The sequence below is a fragment of the Budorcas taxicolor genome, chromosome 7 (genome assembly GCF_023091745.1).
Source record: "Budorcas taxicolor isolate Tak-1 chromosome 7, Takin1.1, whole genome shotgun sequence".
NCBI lineage: Eukaryota > Metazoa > Chordata > Mammalia > Artiodactyla > Bovidae > Budorcas > Budorcas taxicolor.
Genome location: NC_068916.1, coordinates 71,308,618 through 71,315,749, shown reverse-complemented (window position 1 = coordinate 71,315,749; position 7,132 = coordinate 71,308,618). Strand labels below are relative to the sequence as shown.

Here is a 7,132-nt window from a genome sequence, read left to right as displayed (position 1 = left end):
TGACATCAATTACCTCTTTAAAGATCCTGTCTCTAAGTATAGTCCCACTCTGGGGTTCCAGGGGCTAGGACTTCAAGACATGAATTTTGGAGAAGCACAGTTCAGCCCATAACACCTTGTCCAAGTGGCAGTCAATTGGTGCCCTACCAGAATGTTGCCAGGTCCTCCAGATCCTGAAATACAACTGGAAATCTATTTTTGTTTCAAACTAGTTTATTTAGGGGTTCCACTTTCAGTCCTCAATAGATTTTGTGTATTTCTCATATACTTCTTCACTCATTAGTTCATCTATTTCTGAAGGGTTATGGAGTGTCATCTTGACCAGCCAACCATCTTCATAACAAGTTTTGTTAACAAGTCCTGGATTTGCTGCTAGAGCTTCATTAATTTCAGTTACTTCTCCTGATAGAGGAGGAAAGAGTTCCCTAACAGCTTTCACAATTTCCAAAGCACCAAATTCCTGGTTTGTTCAATTTTGTCCCCAATTCAGGCAGACTACAGTAAACATCATCTCCCAAAACTTCCTGTGCAAAACTGCTGATTGCCACTGATCCAACACCATTTTCTGTTGTTACCCATTCATGTTTTTCTGTGAATTTCCACGCTGTCTTCAGAGCGGGGTCCCCAGGGCCACAGTGGGCAGGGCACGTTGGGTGAATAGATGGTGCGCAGGCAACAGACCACAGCCTGAACACTCCGCACCAGCTGCTCATAGTGCCACGTTTGCAGGGCTGCCTGGAAATCTTTTTTTTTTTACTGAAACACAACTGACTTAGGATATTAGTTTCAAATGTATAACACAATGATTCAATATTTTTACACACTACAAAATAATCACAATAAGTCTAGTTATCATATTACTATAAAGTTTATTACAATATTATTGACTATATTCCCTAGGCTGCACATTACATTTCTGTGACTTATTTATTATGTAACTGGAATTTTTTATCTCTTACTCTCCCTCACCTATTTCATCTGTGTCTCCTCTGCCTCCCCACAGCAAACATCTGTTTGTTCTCTGTGTCTATGACTCTGTTTCTGTTTTGTTATGTTCTTGATTTTTGTTGTTTTTTAGATTCCCCATGTAAGTGAAAATCATATGTTATTTGTCTTCTCTGGCTTATTTCCTGTGAAATAAAATCCTCTATGTTCATTCTAGGTCTGTCTATGTTGTCACAAATGTCAAGATTTCATTCTTTTTCATGGCTGGTAATATTCTATATCTTCTTTATCCATTTATCTATCAATGGACACTTAGGTTGCTTCCATATTTTGGCTATTGTAAACAGTGCTACAATGAACAAAAGGGTACACATATCTTTTCAAATTGGTGCTTTTGTTCTCTTCAGATAAATACCTAGAAGTACAACTTCTGGATCATATGGAAGTTCCACTTTTAATTTTATTAGGAACTTCCTTACTGTTATTCACAGTGGCCGCACCAATTTACATTCCTGTCAACAGTGTACAAGGGTTCTCTTTTCTCCCCATTCTGTCCAGCATTTACATGTTGCCTTTTTGATAACTGCCATTCTGGCAACTGTGAGATGATATTGTGGTTTAGATTTGCATTTGATGATTAGTGATATTGAGCATCTTTTCATGTGTCTATTGGCCATCTTTGGAAAAATGTCCATTCAGGTCCTCTGTTCATTTTTCATCAGGTTTGTTTTGTTGGCATGTTTGTTTTGCTGCTGAGTCCTATGAGTTCTTTGTATATTGTGGATATTAACCCTTTATCAGATACATTGTTAGCAAATATTTTCTCTTGTTCAATTGGTTGTCTTTTCATTTTGTTGATAGTTTCTTTTGCTATGCAGAAGCTTTTTAATTTGATGTAGTACCGTTTGTTTATTTTTACTTTCATTGCCTGTGGCTGAAGAGACATAATAAAAAAAATTATTGCTCAGGGTGATGTCAAAAAGCATACTGCCTATGTTTTCTTCTAGGAGTCTTATGATTGCAAGTCCCACATTTAAATCTTTAATTGATTTTGAGTTTATTTTTGTATAGAGTATGTGAAAGTGGTTCAGTTTCTCAACATCAAGTTTGAAAAGGCTGTCTTTGTCTCATTATATGTTCTTGCCTCCTTGGTCATAGATTAATTGACCATACAAGTATGGGTTTATTTCTGGGCTCTTTATTCTGTTCCATTAATCTAAGTGTCTGTTTTCGTGCCAGAGCCACACTGTAGCTTTGTAGTATTGTTTGCAATCAGGGAGCATGATACCTTCAGCTTTGTTCTCCTTTTTCAAGATTGTTTTGGCTCTTTGTGGTCTTTTGTGTTTCCATGCCGGAGAAGGCAATGGCACCCCACTCCACTACTCTTACCTGGAAAATCCCATGGATGGAGGAACCTGTGGGCTGCAGTCCATGGGGTCGCTGAGGGTTGGGCACGACTGAGAGACTTCACTTTCACTTTTCACTTTCCTGCATTGGAGAAGGAAATGGCAACCCACTCCAGTGTTCTTGCCAGGAGAATCCCAGGGACGGGCAAGCCTGGTGAGCTGCCGTCTATGGGGTAGCACAGAGTCGGACATGACTGAAGTGACTTAGCAGTGTTTCCATGCAAATATTAGAATCATTTGTTCTAATTCTGTGAAAAATGCCATTAGAATTTTGATAGCGATTGCACTGAACCTGTAGATTACCTTGGGTAGTATAGTCATCTTAACAATATTAATTATTTCATCCATGAGCACTATATATCTTTCCATCTGTTTCTGTCATCTTTAATTTCTTTCATCAAACTCTTAAAGTTTTCTAAGTAAAAGCCTTTTACCTCCTTGGTTACATATATTCTGTATTTTATTTTGAAATCTTGATTTTAACACAAAATCTCCCAAATTTTACATTGGCAACAATTTCAAAGGTAAAAATAAATAAATAAAAGCACAGTGCAGTCTGTGGTTTACATAAGGCCATTGATAAGCCAGTTGGTCACCTCTTGTCTAGACTATAACTTCATCAGTGGCAGGACCATCTTCCACAGCTCTCAGCCAGAAGTCCTTGCACACTGCAATCTCAACAAAAAGCTGATCACTGAATGACTAAATTCCAATTTTAGATCCTTGTTTAAAGTAGGGTCAGTTCAGTTCAGTCGCTCAGTCGTGTCAGACTCTTTGCGACCCCATGAATCGCAGCATGCCAGGCCTCCCTGTCCATCACCAACTCCCAGAGTTCACTCAGACTCATGTCCATTGAGTCCGTGATGCCATCCAGCCATCTCATCCTCTGTTGTCCCCTTCTCCTCCTGCCCCCAATCCCTCCCAGCATCAAAGTCTTTTCCAATGAGTCAACTCTTCCCATGAGGTGGCCAAAGTACTGGAATTTCAGCTTTAGCATCAGTCCTTCCAAAGAAATCCCAGGGCTGATCTCCTTCAGAATGGACTGGTTGGATCTCCTTGCAGTCCAAGGGACTCTCAAGAGTAGTCTCCAACACCACACTTCAAAAGCATCAGTTCTTCAGCGCTCAGCCTTCTTCACAGTCCAACTCTCACATCCATACATGACCACTGGAAAAACCATAGCCTTGACTAGATGGACCTTAGTCAGCAAAGTAATGTCTCTGCTTTTGAATATACTATCTAGGTTGGTCATAAATTTTCTTCCAAGGAGTAAGCGTCTTTTAATTTCATGGCTGCAGTCACCATCTGCAGTGATTCTGGAGCCCAAAAAGATAAAGTCTGACACTGTTTCCACTGTTTCCCCATCTATTTCCCATGAAGTGATGGGACCAGATGCCATGATCTTCGTTTTCTGAATGTTGAGCTTTAAGCCAATTTTTTCACTCTCCTCTTTCACTTTTATCAAGAGGCTTTTTAGTTCCTCTTTACTTTCTGCCATAAGGGTGGTGTCATCTGCATATCTGAGGTTATTGATATTTCTCCTGGCAATCTTGATTCCAGCTTCTGTTTCTTCCAGCGTTTCTCATGATGTACTCCGCATAGAAGTTAAACGAGCAGGGTGACAATATACAGCCTCGACGTACTCCTTTTCCTATTTGGAACCAGTCTGTTGTTCCATGTCCAGTTCTAACTGTTGCTTCCTGACCTGCATACAGATTTCTCAAGAGGCAGGTCAGGTGGTCTGGTATTCCCATCTCTTTCAGAATTTTCCACAGTTTATTGTGATCCACACAGTCAAAGGCTTTGGCATAGTCAATAAAGCAGAAATAGATGTTTTTCTGGAACTCTCTTGCTTTTTCCATGATCCAGCGGATTCTGGCAATTTGATCTCTGGTTTCTCTGCCTTTTCTAAAACCAGCTTGAACATCAGGAAGTTCATGGTTCATGTATTGCTGAAGCCTGGCTTGGAGAATTTTGAGCATTACTTTACTAGCATGTGAGATGAGTCCAATTGTGCAGTAGTTTGAGTATTCTTTGGCATTGCCTTTCTTTAGAATTGGAATGAAAACTGACCTTTTCCAGTCCTGTGGCCACTGAGTTTTCCAAATTTGCTGGCATATTGAGTGCAGCACTTTCACAGCATCATCTTTCAGGATTTGAAATAGCTCAACTGGAATTCCATCACCTCCACTAGCTTTGTTCGTAGTGATGCTTTCTAAGGCCCACTTGACTTCACATTCCAGGATGTCTGGCTCTAGATGAGTGATCACACCATCGTGATTATCTGGGTCGTAAAGATCTTTTTTGTACAGTTCTTCTGTGCATTCTTGCCAGCTCTTCTTAATATCTTCTGCTTCTGTTAGGTCCATACCATTTCTGGTATGGGTACACCCATAGAAATCCTGAACCTTTGCATTCATGCCATGCCATAAAATCACCTCAACTGTTACAACTGCCTTCAATGCTGTTTATCCCAAAGCTCACAACTGTTCAACTCCTCACAAGGTCACTGTTCTCACCATTTTACAGATGAGGAAACAGCAGACCCAGGTCTGCTCATTTATCCTTCTCCAATTATCTCTCTCATTGTCTTCAAATTTTATCATTATATCAGAATAATACCATTATTAATATTACTGAGGGATTACTGTGAGCTGTTTACTGAATGATCCTCTGTAATATTCACAATTACTCTATAATGAGGTATGAGCAATCAAATTATTCATGGAAACATTCCTAAAGTCCTCTAATAATTCAAACTGATGTAACTCAATACTCATCTATTAAAGGATGACAGGTATTTCTGCTTACCCATTAGAAATTCTGCTCACCTATTATAATATCCTTGCAAGGTTCTTGACAAATTTTCACATATAAAGTGAAACAATAAATATTTTTATACCATGCTTTTTCAAATTTACTAATTCAAATAAGGCCATACACATGGCTTTTCCTATTTCACAGACAAGAAAACTGAGAGCTTAAATAATGTAACAGAGGTCAAACAGCTAGAAAATGACTGTTAACCACTTCTTAACCACCAGTTCAGCCATGTGCTCTCAAAGGCTAGCATTGTGTCACACCTTTAAAGTGATCCTGAATGCCCATCATGGCCTGACTGGAAGTGAGTTCCTGGAAACCAGCAAGCCCAAGGAAGTCAAGGAAAACAGTTTTTTCTCCTGAACCCCTCAGAGTACAGACTTTGTTCCTCTCCCTTAGTTCCTGAATCCTCAAGAACAGTCCCTTCCACACCATTCCAAGGGATCAACTAGTTCCCAAATTGCCTTCCCCTCCCTCTGTATGGTCCTGGATGCTCCTCAAGGGAGCCTAGATCAAAGAGAAAGGAGGAGCAAGGCTTGTTTCTCGCCTGGTTGCATAGGTATGTCAATGGGACCCTCAGTATAACCAGATCATGTGCCCTATAAGAGCAGCACCCACATCTTTTCATCTTCAGATCCCCAATGTCTAGGCTCCTACGCAATAAGAATAAGCCACACCATTAGGCATCCTTTCCAAGTCACGGTACCAAGTATCTGCATACATGATAGCCCATTTGGTCCTCCTGTCAGTTAATGAGATCAACACTCTGATTCCCCTATTTCTGTTCCGTGGAGCCTGAACCTGCCAAATGGACCAGGGGTAGGGGGCCAAGCCAGACACCCCCGTTCTTCCCTCTTGATGGAATGGCAGGAGTGAAGGCCAAGCCTCCATAGGACTGTCCTTTGGTAGCAAGACACAGGAAAACAAACTATCTTACCTGAAAATGGAGAATGTATTAGGAGAATACAGAGGCTCCAGGTGAAATGCCACAGGACTCCTGGAGGAGGTGAGGGTAATTTCTCGTTGATTCAGTTTCTGTTGGTGACAATTTTAAACAAGGTCTGAATTTTTGTATCATGTTTCAACTCCATCATCAAAAAAAAAAATCCATCACCTTGTTTGCTTTTCAGAAGGACAGAATAGGCAATGCTTGTATCTCTCTTCCCCTATACCAGGCCTTACTCTAGGAAAATTAAATCCTTATAGAAACCTTCTAAGGTAAGTACCATTATTATCATCCCCATTTTGGAGGGGGGATGAGGATGAGGGAGGGAACGTAAGCAACCTGTAGAAGGACCCACTGCTAGTGGCCAGTGCTGCAAGTGTGAAATACACACTGGGCTTCAAAAACTTAGTGGTAATTAAAGAATGTAAAATGCCTCAACAACTTTTACACTGACTACATGTTGAAATGATGGTGTTTGTGCTATATGGGGCTAAATAGCATGAAAATTAATTTCATCTGCTTCTTTTTATCTTTCTCACGTGGCGGTGAAACCAATTAAAAAGACACATGTGACTCATGTATCCTCCTATTGGGCAGCACTTTGGAAGGCCACTTGCAGGGCAGATCTCAGCAGAAGCTAAACACAGGGCTCTGAACACGTTCGGGCCTCCTCGCCCGTCCTCACACCCTATACATCAGCTGCCTGCTTCTCTCCCTGCGGTCTGTGGTCTCTAGGACAGAGAAAGCTGTGGGTAGCACTGAAACAAGACGGCTTTGGCTTCAGCCGCCTCAGAGTCTGACTCCCACCGCAGCTGAGGTCCCATGTGAAGAAGCCTCGGGCCCAGAGAGCGGGCTGCACGCCCACCACATGTCACGCGCTTTGGTGTGTAAGAGATTGGCTCTGTCAGAGACTAGAACTTGGTGGCATACTGCAGTGCCCGCCAGGCTGACTTCCGGTCTGCAGTGCCCGCCAGGCTGACTTCCGGTGTGCAGTCAGAGTTCCAGCTGAGGCAAA

At 41.4% G+C, this 7,132-nt stretch overlaps 1 pseudogene; it reads right to left on the bottom strand.

The window, feature by feature from the left end:
- Positions 1 to 232: 232 nt before the first annotated feature.
- Positions 233 to 2,672, bottom strand: LOC128051061 (glycine cleavage system H protein, mitochondrial-like; annotated as a pseudogene).
- Positions 2,673 to 7,132: the final 4,460 nt, after the last annotated feature.